At 47.3% G+C, this 12,848-nt stretch overlaps 2 protein-coding genes across 2 annotated transcripts in view; one reads left to right on the forward strand and one right to left on the reverse strand.

Moving 5' to 3' along the window:
• The window catches only part of GSTCD (glutathione S-transferase C-terminal domain containing), a 991,325-nt gene extending 986,430 nt beyond the window's left edge, over positions 1–4,895 (reverse strand). The window contains exon 1 of the mRNA XM_086962035.1: positions 4,845–4,895. The gene's annotated coding sequence lies outside the window, so the exon portion shown is untranslated. The remainder of the gene's footprint in view (positions 1–4,844) is intronic.
• A 747-nt stretch (positions 4,896–5,642) lies between these two features.
• Positions 5,643–12,848, forward strand: part of INTS12 (integrator complex subunit 12) — a 123,800-nt gene continuing 116,594 nt past the window's right edge. The window contains exon 1 of the mRNA XM_086962036.1: positions 5,643–5,778. The gene's annotated coding sequence lies outside the window, so the exon portion shown is untranslated. The remainder of the gene's footprint in view (positions 5,779–12,848) is intronic.

A 12,848-nucleotide genomic window follows, 5' to 3' on the forward strand; every position in this document is an offset into this window, starting at 1 on the left:
TTGGGACTTTTTGGGGGTAGAGGGGCAGGTCTCCTCAGGTGTTAACCATATGTTTACCCTCCTAGTGCTCCAGAATAAAAGGGGTTGAGAAGCATTTATGTCGGTGATCAGGCCAATACCCAGGTCCATCCTTAATGGTGTTAGAGGAGTGCTTTTAGGCAGACCCAAAAGCTGCCTAAGGAGGGTATTCTCTGTAGTAGATAGTGTGTTAGATGGGTAATGGCCCCAGAGTTCTGCTCCATATAGTGACGCTCCCCTTGTCTGGATTTGATAGATTTCTGCAGGTGATCCTACCACTTTTTGGGTACAGTTTTTATGTACTTTTAAAATGCCCCCCTATAGACTGTGTCAATTTTAGGTTAGCTTTCTTTACTTGGGTCCCCCAATCCATCTTGTCATTAAGTCTGAGGCCCAAATAATCAAAAATAGACACCCTTTCTAGGAGTCTGCCTTCTATTTGAGGGTGTGGACTATTACTAGTATTGGCATTGAAGACCATATGTTTTGCTTTTTGGAGATTTATCTCCAAGTCCCTCTTCCTACAGAATTTACAGAACTCCTCCAATACCCGCTGCATACCATTGGAGTCTTGGACAGTAGCAATGTATCGTCCACAAACATTAACGCTGGAATTTTGCGGTTTGTTAGCCTTGGTGAATCTATATCTTTTATTGCCAGTAGGGTTTCGATTAAGCTATTCAAAAAGAGGGAGAACAGGGTCTCACCCCTTTCTCTACAGGAAAGGGAGCTGTCAATTCCACTTTCTTACCGTAGATTATTCTCGTATACGTATCGTGGTGTAAGCGCTTCAGCTGGTGGCATAGATAGACTAGTACTCCCATGTCATGGAGAAGACCCCATAGCTGATCACGCTGCACCATGTCGAATGGGATTTAAAGTTCACAAAGGTTAGGTAAAGGCTACCACCCTCCAAGGTCACTGTTTTCCAGTGTATCAACTACAATCTGAAAATCTGGGCAATGGTTGAGGTCTTAGTCCTAAAACCAGCCTGCAGAGGTGTTAAAAGGTTTTTTTCTCGTCTATCCATGATTGCAATCGGCCCAGGAGGACACGGGCAAATATCTTTTGAGTCACGTCAATCAAGCTTATTGGACGGTAATTTGCCGGGTTGAGCGGGGAGCCTTTTTTATAAATAGAAATTATTTCTGCTCTTTCCCAAGTCGGAGGCAACGCCATCCTTTGGAGGATAGCGTTAAATAATGTCCATAAGTAGGGTGCCCACACTAGTTGTTCATTTCTAAATAGGTCACCAGGGATTCTATCCAGCCCTGGGGCCTTTCTGGGAAGAAATGTGCCCAATGCTGCAGTAACCTCCTTTATAGTACAAGGGGGAGCGCTAGTATCTATGGGGGTTTTATCCATTGCCAGTTCCCTAACAGGCACATCTCCGTCCAGAGCCCTTGAATATAACATTTTAATTGTAGGATCTCCTGACTTCCTCCCCCAGATTTGGTTTAATTGCAGAGTTGCCTTCAGACTTTCCAGTTTTCACTAGATTCCAGAAGCCTCTCATATCCCTATTGTCTAGGTCTAGGGCTTTTTTGATTGCTTCCCATTTATCCATGTCTTGGCTTCAGCTAGAAATGTTTTGTACTCTGCTCTGGTTTCTTTGATGCATAGGTTGTCCTTATCTTTTACCCCCAGTAGTAGAGCGCGCTTGGCTTCCCTGCACGCTTTATTATACCAGGGGTGTCTAGTTTTAGGGTCGGAGCCATTATTAGTTTCAGCATTATAGAAAAACTCTGCCAGTTTTGAAAACATATCCTGATGGTTCTTGCCTATTTCCAACAGAGATTCAGGGCCTTGATTATATACAGACACTCAAAATGCAGTTTCTAAAAAGGGAGAAATTTGTTTGTACAGGGTGGCCACTTTTTCAGTTGACTGTACAAAAGTTCCCCAGCGTACTCTTCTCCCTCCTTCAGTTGCTATTAAGTTTGGAGCAGGTTGTGTAGGTGAATTCTGACCGTACTTGGGATGCGGGAGGGCTATTTCTAGTACCAACAGGTTGTGATCACTTTCACATCAAGTTTTGGCTGAAAAATCAACAATTCTGTGCCATAACTCCACATCTACCAAGATATACTCAATTATAGATGCCTGTCCCAACTGATTATAAGTAGAGTTGCCCGGGCAGTCGGAAGAGAACCGGCCATTACATGCTGTAAGTGAGTGGCTAAGTATGAAGGCGTTCATCTGTAGAACTATGGGGGTCCAACCCCTTACCTGATAGGTGTTACATTCAGGAATTGACCAGGCCGAATCTTCCTCACTGGTGATGGTGGTGGTTATGCCATTTAGTGGTTCAAAGTGGCAATTGAAATCCCCACCAATACTTAAGTGTATGGACTCGGGCAGAGTATACGAGAGGGTGACCAAACAGTCTAAGACCTGTGAGGTTTGTCCCTGTCTCTCTGGGCGAGAATAGATATTAATAATGGCAATTTTCAAGGTGTTATGGAAAGAGAGGTGGATACACAAAATATATGGGGAGAGGGTTTCTATCACTTACAGCCCAGTTGTGTGCCAACCCAAATGCATAGGCCACCTGGCGGTCTCCCCCTGGGCCCCTGAATGGCAGGGTTGCAATAGGCAACATACCCCACTCTATGCAAATCCAGCCTTGACCAGGTTTCCTGGAAGAGGCATAGCTCATGAGTATCATAGCTCACGAGTAGCTAAGACCTGCTAAAACCAGGATAAAATCTTGGTGTTCTGTGAAGGATGCCCGTCCTGCTGTGCTACCTGGTGAAGAGTTTTAGCCAGTTCAATAAACCCTGCCTCATCCTGTGTGGTACAATCTAGATCACCTGGGGTCCTAGCAGTTACACTAGGAGTGCCAACTGGTACGATGACCTCATGGGTATTCTCGGCGAGTTGGTCACTATTCTCAGGTCTTTCTAGGTGTTGGGGCTCATCTGGTTGGTTGTTGGTGCATCTCCAAGTTCAGATTTTATAAGCTGAAGGGTGGAGTTGAAGGGTAGAGTTGAAGGGTGGCATTGGAGGGTGGAGTTGGAGGGTGGAGTTGGAGGGTGGATTTGGAGTTGGAGGGTGGAATTGGAGTGTGGAGGGTGGAGTTGGAGGGTGGAGTTGGAGTTGGAGGGTGGGTTTGGAGGGTGGAGTTGGAGGGGGAGAGTTGGAGGGTGAAGTTGGAGGCTGGAGTTGGAGGCTGGAGGGTGGAGTTGGAGGGTGGAGTTGGAGGGTGGGAACACCACCACATCACTCAGGGACACCACCACATTACTCAGGGGCACCACCACATCACTCAGGGGCACCACCACATTACTCAGGGGCACCACCACATTACTCAGGGGCACCACCACATTACTCAGGGGCACCACCACATCACTCAGGGGCACCACCACATCACTCGGGCACACAACCACTTTACTCGGGAACACCACCACATCACTTGGAAACACCACCACATCACTTGGAAACACCACCACATCACTTGGAAACACCACCACATCACTCGGGAACACCACCACATCACTCGGGAACACCACCACATCACTCAGGGACACTACCACATCACTCAGGGGCACCACTCAGGAGCACCACCACATCACTCAGGGACACCACCACATCACTCAGGGACACCACCACATCACTCAGGGACACCACCACATCACTCGGGGACACCACCACATCACTCGGGGACACCACCACATCACTCGGGGACACCACTACATCACTCTAATACACCACCACATCATCACTCAGCACCACAATAGCAATGTCCTTGCTTGCTACCAACAAGCATTGCCATAGCAAATAGAACTCGCATTAGGAAAGTGTAAGCTATTGGCATTGTGAATAACAATGATATTAACTTATATATTTTCAAAGCCAACACATATTAAAAAAAGTGTCATTTACAATACCAATATCTCACACTTTCCAAATGCGAGACCTATTGCATTGCAAATGCTTGTTTATGTTGTTGCTGAGTCAAATAAACAGCAGGCTGGTGCTGTTGTTGACCAGGGAGCTGCTTCTGTTGACCAGGGAGCTGCATGTAAAGGTCAGGAGAGGCTAGGTCAGGAGGGCCGCATGCAGCCCCCGTACTGTACTAGGAGTATCACTGACCTAGTGTATTGATTTACTTTGATCGTATTCAAATATTTGTTTCTGCCACAATTCAGAATTACAGAAAACATCTTCATTCATGCTTTCCTAATTCTGAAATATTCAGTTTTGAAATATCTCTATGGTTCCTATACAGTCATTTAAATGTTGTGCACTAGATAAACACCAGCAAAATTGTCACATAAATCCTCTCACTTTAAAAGTCAGAGAAGGAAAAGTAAACTCCAAGTTCCCTGGAAGACAGCCTGGCATTTGACCTCGGTCTTTGAATGCACAGCAAATGTGACAAGATAAGAACAAAATGTAAAGGCCGGTTTACAGAACGTGAACACTCATGGAGCGATGGAGAATAGGCTATGCTCCATGGGAGGGACTAACTCAAGCTCCACAGCTTAAAACAAATAAAGCCAGAAAATAGAAAACAATCAACTGTGAGTTACAAAAACACAAAGCTGCTAATGGTGAGCAATGGGTGGAATACATTTCCTCGGATGCTTTCAAAACATCCCCAAGAAGTCTTAAGAAATCAGCGCTGTCTGGTATGCTTTCACCCAAAAAAAAACAATAGCACACTCCACTTTTTTGCATCATAGTATTCATATGGAGCACAAAAAAAGTGAAAGAAAACAGGCAGCAGCCTCGAGGAGAGACGCAATAAGACACTTCTGGGTGTGGTTTTCTAGAACTTGCCACATACGTATTTCAGGTCCTGTATCCGTTCATGTCCCTACCTCAAAGCAGCAAGAACAGACTTCCACCTCCACGCCGGCTGCGGCGACTGCACATGGGGTAATACAGCCAAGGTAGCGTTCCTTCTAATAAGTATTACGCTACTCGGGCGGCCATTTTGAAGTAGAGGCACTTACCATTTTTACTGGTTGAGTCTTTAGCGATACTCTTCTCAATTAAGACTTGAATTGTCACACCTCGTTAAAATAAATGTACACATTTATAGGTTGAACTCTTTTTTAGAACACATATGGCTCGTGACTAATATATGGTTTGCTTTCGGGCTTTAGCTATGCATTCGCACTTCCTGTATCTTACGAAAGTCACTGTCAATTTAACCAAAACGGGGAAAGGTTATGGAGTTATTGTTTGAGTTGTTCTCCAAATCTAAAATACGTGTTTGTATTACTTTACGCTTACTATGGTTACTTCTCTATTGTGTTCAGCTGATTAAGCTTCTGAACGAGTAGTGTTAAAATGCGGGAATAATCTGCCTCCATTTGCTCCAGCAATGTCTACTGTTTACATTAAACCTGCCCACAAAAACACAGGTTGAAATTTAACCACAAGCCTTCGAAACATGCATCCTTTATATAGTCCTGTAATGCCAGAAAGGGCTAAACTCACATATCCAATTAGATATGTGGAAACACATTCAATCAATATCTGTGAGCTATGGGAACTTAGATTGGTTGAGAAAGCCTTCTAGCGGATTGGCTGAGGGAAAACTAGCTAGGTCATTGGTTACGAAATTCAGGAGCATACACTTGCCAGCTGCTCTGTGATTAGCTACTGCTCTCCCCGAACTTCCGTCTATGGGCGGTGTTAAGTGACCTCACCGCAGAGATGCTGACAGTCTTGTCATCCTAGTTTTAATCAGACGTACATGGGGAAGTCAGCAGATTGAAGTTGGTTGTGTGAATCGGTTCGAAAGTGGTGAGTAGGCATTTCGGCAAAATGGACAATGTTTGGTTCCTAGTGGAAAAAAAACACATTATTTTTGGCGTCTCCATCACTATCGTAACTTTATCTGCCAGCACAGCGGGAGGCAGGTTCATTCATTTATTGTTTGGGCTCATCTCGTATTTGTATCTACTTCGTAGTGTGTTGATCCAGAGTTGTATCGGGGTGCATTTTACCAACGTGTGCCGTATTCCATGCACATGATTCAGAAATTAACACTCGCAGACTAGAACCATCAATAAGCCATGCATTTATGAATTCTGTGCAGCGCAAACAAACTAACGTTGGACACCCAAGACTCCTTTCTTTGAATCCTGAAAGCAGGGAATACACCCTGAACAATAGACAAAGGAATTCATGTGCAAAACAAAATCCTGTCATCTTAGTAAGGTCTGTCTCTGCCTCCCCGTATCTCCTTTGTTGTCTTAGCGCAAAAAAGTTGATATATATGATATTTTGAGTCTTTTTTTTTAAGGTCTATACGTGTGTATGTGTGTGTGTATATATGTGTATGTATATATATATATATATATATATATATATATATATATATGTATATGTGTGTGTGTATATCACTGTGGGGTTTGGTGCCTTATCAAGCTGCAGAACGCCAGGACTTCCGCATTCACTACCGCAGGCGCTGACGAGGCCACACCGGCCGAAATGCATACGCCATTTGTTTGAAATAAAGGTGCTGCCGCTTCTCATCCCCACTGAGGCTCCTGCTTCTTTCTTTTGAGAGGAGGTGTTGTTTATATTTCTGCGCGCTTTCCAGAAGCGCGGTTCAGGAGCTCCCTCATCTCTAAGTGGTCCGGAGACTCTGGAACCTGCTTCGGCATCTTTGCTTACTTCAAGTTATTGAATTTCTCCTGACCCGCCGGCGGACCTCGCACCTGAAGCGTCATTGTGAGACATTTTTTCACCATTTGAGCTTGGTTTAATCTTCCCTGCTCACGCTACAATTGGGGCTTGGACCTATGGTCGATGAGGCGTTGGGGACTTGAGGCTGCACCCCGTGTTTCAATCTGCGGTCTCCACGAACGCTTTGCAGCGCACCTTTCCCTCTGCTATTTTCTTGAATTTCTCAAGACCGCTCCACAGCCATACTCACCTGGGAGCCACTGGTGCATCCTGGGACATGGAGTCCGCTGATCTACACGGACCCTTCATATTGAGGACTTTTGTGCTGAAGGGCGGAGCTAGGACATTGCACCTATCACTGTGGGGTTTGGTGTCTTATCAAGCTGCAGAACGCCAGGACTTCCGCATTCACTACCGCAGGCGCTGACGAGGCCACACCGGCCGAAATGCATACGCCATTTGTTTGAAATAAAGGTGCTGCCGCTTCTCATCCCCACTGAGGCTCCTGCTTCTTTCTTTTGAGAGGAGGTGTTGTTTATATTTCTGCGCGCTTTCCAGAAGCGCGGTTCAGGAGCTCCCTCATCTCTAAGTGGTCCGGAGACTCTGGAACCTGCTTCGGCATCTTTGCTAACTTCAAGTTATTGAATTTCTCCTGACCCGCCGGCGGACCTCGCACCTGAAGCGTCATTGTGAGACATTTTTTCACCATTTGAGCTTGGTTTAATCTTCCCTGCTCACGCTACAATTGGGGCTTGGACCTATGGTCGATGAGGCGTTGGGGACTTGAGGCTGCACCCCGTGTTTCAATCTGCAGTCTCCACGAACGCTTTGCAGCGCACCTTTCCCTCTGCTATTTTCTTGAATTTCTCAAGACCGCTCCACAGCCATACTCACCTGGGAGCCACTGGTGCATCCTGGGACATGGAGTCCGCTGATCTACACGGACCCTTCATATTGAGGACTTTTGTGCTGAAGGGCGGAGCTAGGACATTGCACCTATCACTGTGGGGTTTGGTGCCTTATCAAGCTGCAGAACGCCAGGACTTCCGCATTCACTACCGCAGGCGCTGACGAGGCCACACCGGCCGAAATGCATACGCCATTTGTTTGAAATAAAGGTGCTGCCGCTTCTCATCCCCACTGAGGCTCCTGCTTCTTTCTTTTGAGAGGAGGTGTTGTTTATATATATATATATATATATATATATATACACACCTTACAAATTACTCAAAATGACATTTTAAAAGATAGGGAAAGTAGGCTTGCCTCATGCCTTTAAAGCGTCCCTTCTTCAACAAGTTAAACAAACATTCTCTGTTGAATGTTTTAATGTTTAGGTAATAAGGGTTCCACCTTTCAGAGATGGCTTTCAATTGCAGCATTGTGCTTTCGACCCATCCCTGCATCTCTAGGTGAGCTGATAGCTCTGTTTCGAACCTGTACTTTCTAGTAAACAATGAAAAGTACTGTTCCGCAACTGGACCTGTTTTATTAAATTATTGGTGGGGAGAAACCACACACGTCCTTTCAACCTCGTGCCTATGCCCAGCACATCAAATCGCGTTCCAAGCCTGTTCGAAGAGCTGCTAGAACAGGCTAAAACTCTGGCTGAAGTAGTAGCTGGCAGACTGAGGCTATGTGACCTACTGGGATAGAGTAGGTGGGAGAGTTAGCAGGCCCTGGAGATAAGCAGCAGGATACTGTAGCAAGAGTGCTAAGACCACCTGGAAGTGCGAATAATATGAGAGGAGAGAGCTGGCAAGCCGAAAGGAGAGCAGGCAAGCAGCATGTGAGGATGGTGAACATACTAGGAGAAAAGCAGACATGTTAAAAGTTGATTGGGCAGGATGGGGGGAGATGTTACAAAGTGAGGTGGAGTAGTCAGTGTTGGAAGTACTAGCAGAGCGAGCAGGCACTGTAGAGTAAGCCGGGGGTGAGGAGATGAGAAGTGCGCACTGTCCGGGGAGGAGGGCACTGCCTGGGGTGTGCTGTATGTGCAGGTGGGGATAGGTTCAGCTAGAGGGATGTATAGTGCGCTCAATGCTAAGGATGGGGAGGAGGGCACGGCCTGGGGTGAGCTGTAGAGCGCACTGTGCCCGGATTGAGGGACGAAGAAGAGGGGTCCAGTAGGATGTAGTTCACACTGTGTCGAGGCCGTTTGGGGAGGGGCGTTGTCAGAGGCGAGCTGTAGTGCGCAATGTGCAAGAATTGAGAGCTGGGGAGAGGCACGCAGCCAGAGGTGAGCTGTAGTGCGCAATGTGCAAGAATTGAGGGCCAGGGAGAGGGACGCAGACGGAGGTGAGCTGTAGTGCGCAATGTGCAAGAATTGAGGGCTGGGAGAGGGACCCAGCCAGAGGTGAGCTGGAATGAGCCCTGTGCCAGGACAGAGGGCGGTGTAAAGGGGTCCTGTGGGGAGGTGTAGCGTGCACGTGCAAAGGCTGGCGGGGAGGTGGGGCACAGTCGGAGGCGAGGTGTAGTGTCCAAAGTGGCAGGAGTGCCAGCGGAGGGGGTCCCCATGAGAGATGCGCACTTCGCCATCAGGGGGGTGCGTGCGGAGTCAGGTGTTTCTAATTGACGATCACTGGTTAGAGATTGATTGGGGGACCCCCGGGGAGGTGGGTGCGGTCGAATGGCTATTTCAAGATTAAAGTTTGTATTTTAACAGTTTGGATCAAAGGAATCTTCTATGGTCACAGGTGACACCGAATCTGCAATAGAGATGATGTCATATGAGTCGGATGAGGAATGTCATGCGGCCGGTGCTGATCCCTGGTATCAGCTATGATCAGATGTGGTCTTAAGGATCTTCCACGTGTCGGGCATGATTAAGTGGATTCTCCATGATCACGGGGGATCTGGAGGCTCTGCCACAGTTGATCTAAGAGATATTGTGTGCCACACGTGGTCTGGATCACGTGCTGTGGCATGCTGTGGCGTCACATATGCCCCCAAAAGATCTCTGCCAGGGATATCCCGGGATGTCAGACTTGATCCAAGAGATCATCAATAGTGAGGCGTGATTTAAATAATGTGCTGGGGTGTCAGATATTCAACCAAGAGATCCCTGTCCGGGATCTGTTATAGTGTCAGGTTTGACTCGGATTTAATCCAAAAGATCCTTTATGCCACATCCGAACAAGATGATGTGCTGTGGCATCAGATATGCCCCCGTAAGAGCCCTGTCAGGGACCTGCTGGGGTGTCAGCTGTCACTCACACTTCTGGGCACAGCCTCACTCTGTGGCCTCTAGGCGCTGTGGGCACCATTGTCAGGTTTGGTTTTATTCAGAGTCCGCTTGCACACAGCGCCACAAAGGGTCCCGGCGAGATGCACAGGCCGATAGATCACCTTCGGTCTCCCTCCCCCTGTCCGGCTGCCTGTGCGTGGAGTTCATCGCTGCAGGGGCTGCAGAGCCACAGCCTGTGAGAACAGGAGCTTCTCTGCACTGTGCAGCTGACAGAGGAGCGCCCACACCCTGCGCGAGGAGCCCCCAGAATAGGAGCGCATGACTGTACTTAGAGTAGCAAAGCGTGGTGTCGAACTGAATCAGTGTGTGTCATGGGCCGGCCAGATGTCACAAGATCACACAAGCCAGGCCCAAGTCCGCCTTGCAAGCTCGCGCGGGCATACACAAAGTCATCTTATATTCCGGCACGTTAACTTTACTTGTGTTTTATCGGCCCCACAAATGAGTAATTCTTCTGCCTTTAGTACAAGTGAGTATGTGCGAGCTATGACGTCACGGGCTATATAGGTGGCATCGGCATGGCTTTGCTGGTAGAACTTATTTGTTGGGAACAGTGTGATCTTTACCTACAGAGTCCGTATATAACCTAATAACTAAGTATCGGTAAAAGTTTTCACGTATGAAAGGCTAAAGCTGTATCTTACCTATCCCTCACCCCGTTTACCACCAGTTGTCCCTAAGAAAATAAATGTCTGCTTCTTAGAAGCCACTATCTTAACACTGCAAGTGCCATTCACTGATTATATAAAAAACATTAACTGACAACGGAAATAAATAACTCGTAAGAGGAACTAAGAGCCAACCCTTGCTTCCAGTATGGAAACAGCAGCGTAAGTTCAGGCAAACGTCAAACAAGTGATCCGAAGAGCAGCAGAGAAGTATGGGAGCAAGCAGGACAAACGCTCCATTTGAACATTTTGTTGCTTCCCCGTGAAATGGATCCAAACACAGAAGAAGCCCGCAAGTGGTGCCACTGCGAGCCATGGCCTATTGGTGTCTATTACGGGCACCAAGCACGTAATAGACACCAATAGGCCGTGGGCAGAGCAATGCGCCTGCCTTTGGCCAATAGCGCGCAGTCTTTCATTAAAAGACGCACACTAGTGCCAATGGGGTAGCTGAAAAGGAAATGCACCCGCACGTGCGTGCACGATTCCTAGGGCAGATTCCAAACCCTGTTTTTCACCTACTAAAGAACTTGTGCTGCGCGAGCACTGCTGCGCAGTGCAACGCAGGGCACAAGCCCTAAAAATGGACTACTACACTCACCTGCCAGAACTTCTTACATTCTTCACAACCATGACCTTTTCACTTCAGTTCCTCTTCATGTTCTTGCATATTTATTGTAATCCTATGTAATTTGTTGCTGCTTCTTTCAAGTCATGCTCCTGTATCACTTCACCTTACACCACACAAACATTTGTTTTTTCTTCATCCTCATTTTTGTTTTTCACATGTATCACTCGTCTTTCCTTATCAATCTAGAAAGGCAGTCTGCAACGTTACTGCTAATTCCTGTTCTGTGTTCTACTGAAAAATCACTTTCCCTATGTGATACCAACACTTTACTTATCCAATTCGGTATTAAACCCAAGCCCTGATGCCGGGGTATGACCTATCAAGATGGCAGATCGGACACATGGTTAGAGTGCTTCGTCTAACCTGCCAAAATCCCACTTCATCCTTCCCCAAAAGCAAGTTGCACTGCACAAAACCAGAGTGCATTGATGCCTTTTTAACACCCCAATGCTAAATCACCCGGGTCAGCAACCGTTGTACCCTGTGGCAGGGAAGCAAAGCGGGTAACGGGGTGCGGCCTGGTGCACCAGGTGGCATCCTAGGTCCTGGTGAGCATGTGCAGTCTTCTGCTGCTTGAGCTCCGGGCTATCTTCAGACCTGGAGGCAGGCCGCTTTTCTAGACTGGTTGTGATTGAAGAGTCTCACAAAAGTCTGGGGGCCCTCAGATCACAGCTGGAGGGCGGTAGCTGCCTGGAATGGCGTATTCACAGCCTCTGAGATGGCGCTCTGACTCACCTCTTGCTACTTTTGTGGTGGAGTGCCTCCGGGGTCAGTGTGGAGGAGACATACTTTGTTCAGTGGGCTGCTGGGTAGCCGTCTTGCGGCTTACTGAGAGGCCCTAGGGGTTTCCTGCTGCAGCAGCCTGGAGTTGCGTGGTTGTGGCAGTGGGCACATGGTGCTGGATCCTCCCTCGCCATGCCGATCTTATCACGGCCCCATCTCTTTAGGGTTGGGGGCACACTACAGCCCTGGAGGAGTCCTTACTGAGGCCAGGAACAGATTCTAGATCCTCTCGGCATGCAATTCGATGAACTCATGGGGGAGCAGTACATGCCTCAAGAGAGATGCCGGAGGGAAAAATTGACTGTATTAATTCAGGTGAATCTACTCTGCATGGATCTGCATAGGATGGGTGACCAAGATAAACCGGCTAAGCATTTAATCAGAGACTTGCAAGCGCAGGTGAAAATGCTGATAGAGTAAATGCCCAACATATAGACCTGTGACTAGTCTGTGGAAGACACTGTGGAGTTTGCTGAGGGTTGCCAACGCAATAATCTACATCTACCTGGATTTCAGGAGGGTGCATAAGGAGTATCATTATTAAAGTACTTTGAGGACTGCATCATTCATAAGTTTTGATCCGTGGGACAGTCAAAAGTTGTTTGCTGTGGAGAGCTCAAATTGTAAGGATGCCTCTGGGCTATCCTCCCAGAGCGCTCATAGCACTGATGTTTGATTACAAAGGTCGATACTGTATTTTTGAGGGTGGCGAGAGAAACTGACACTGTTGAGTTTGACAATCATAAAACCGATATGTGCCCTGATTGTACTCAAAAAGTTGAATCGTGCAGAACGTTTATTCTAAATTTAAATCAAAGCTCAGATCAGTGAACCTCCCCTATATGTTGATGTA

The sequence above is a fragment of the Lissotriton vulgaris genome, chromosome 3_1, assembly GCF_964263255.1.
Source record: "Lissotriton vulgaris chromosome 3_1, aLisVul1.2, whole genome shotgun sequence".
Classification (NCBI taxonomy): Eukaryota; Metazoa; Chordata; class Amphibia; order Caudata; family Salamandridae; genus Lissotriton; species Lissotriton vulgaris.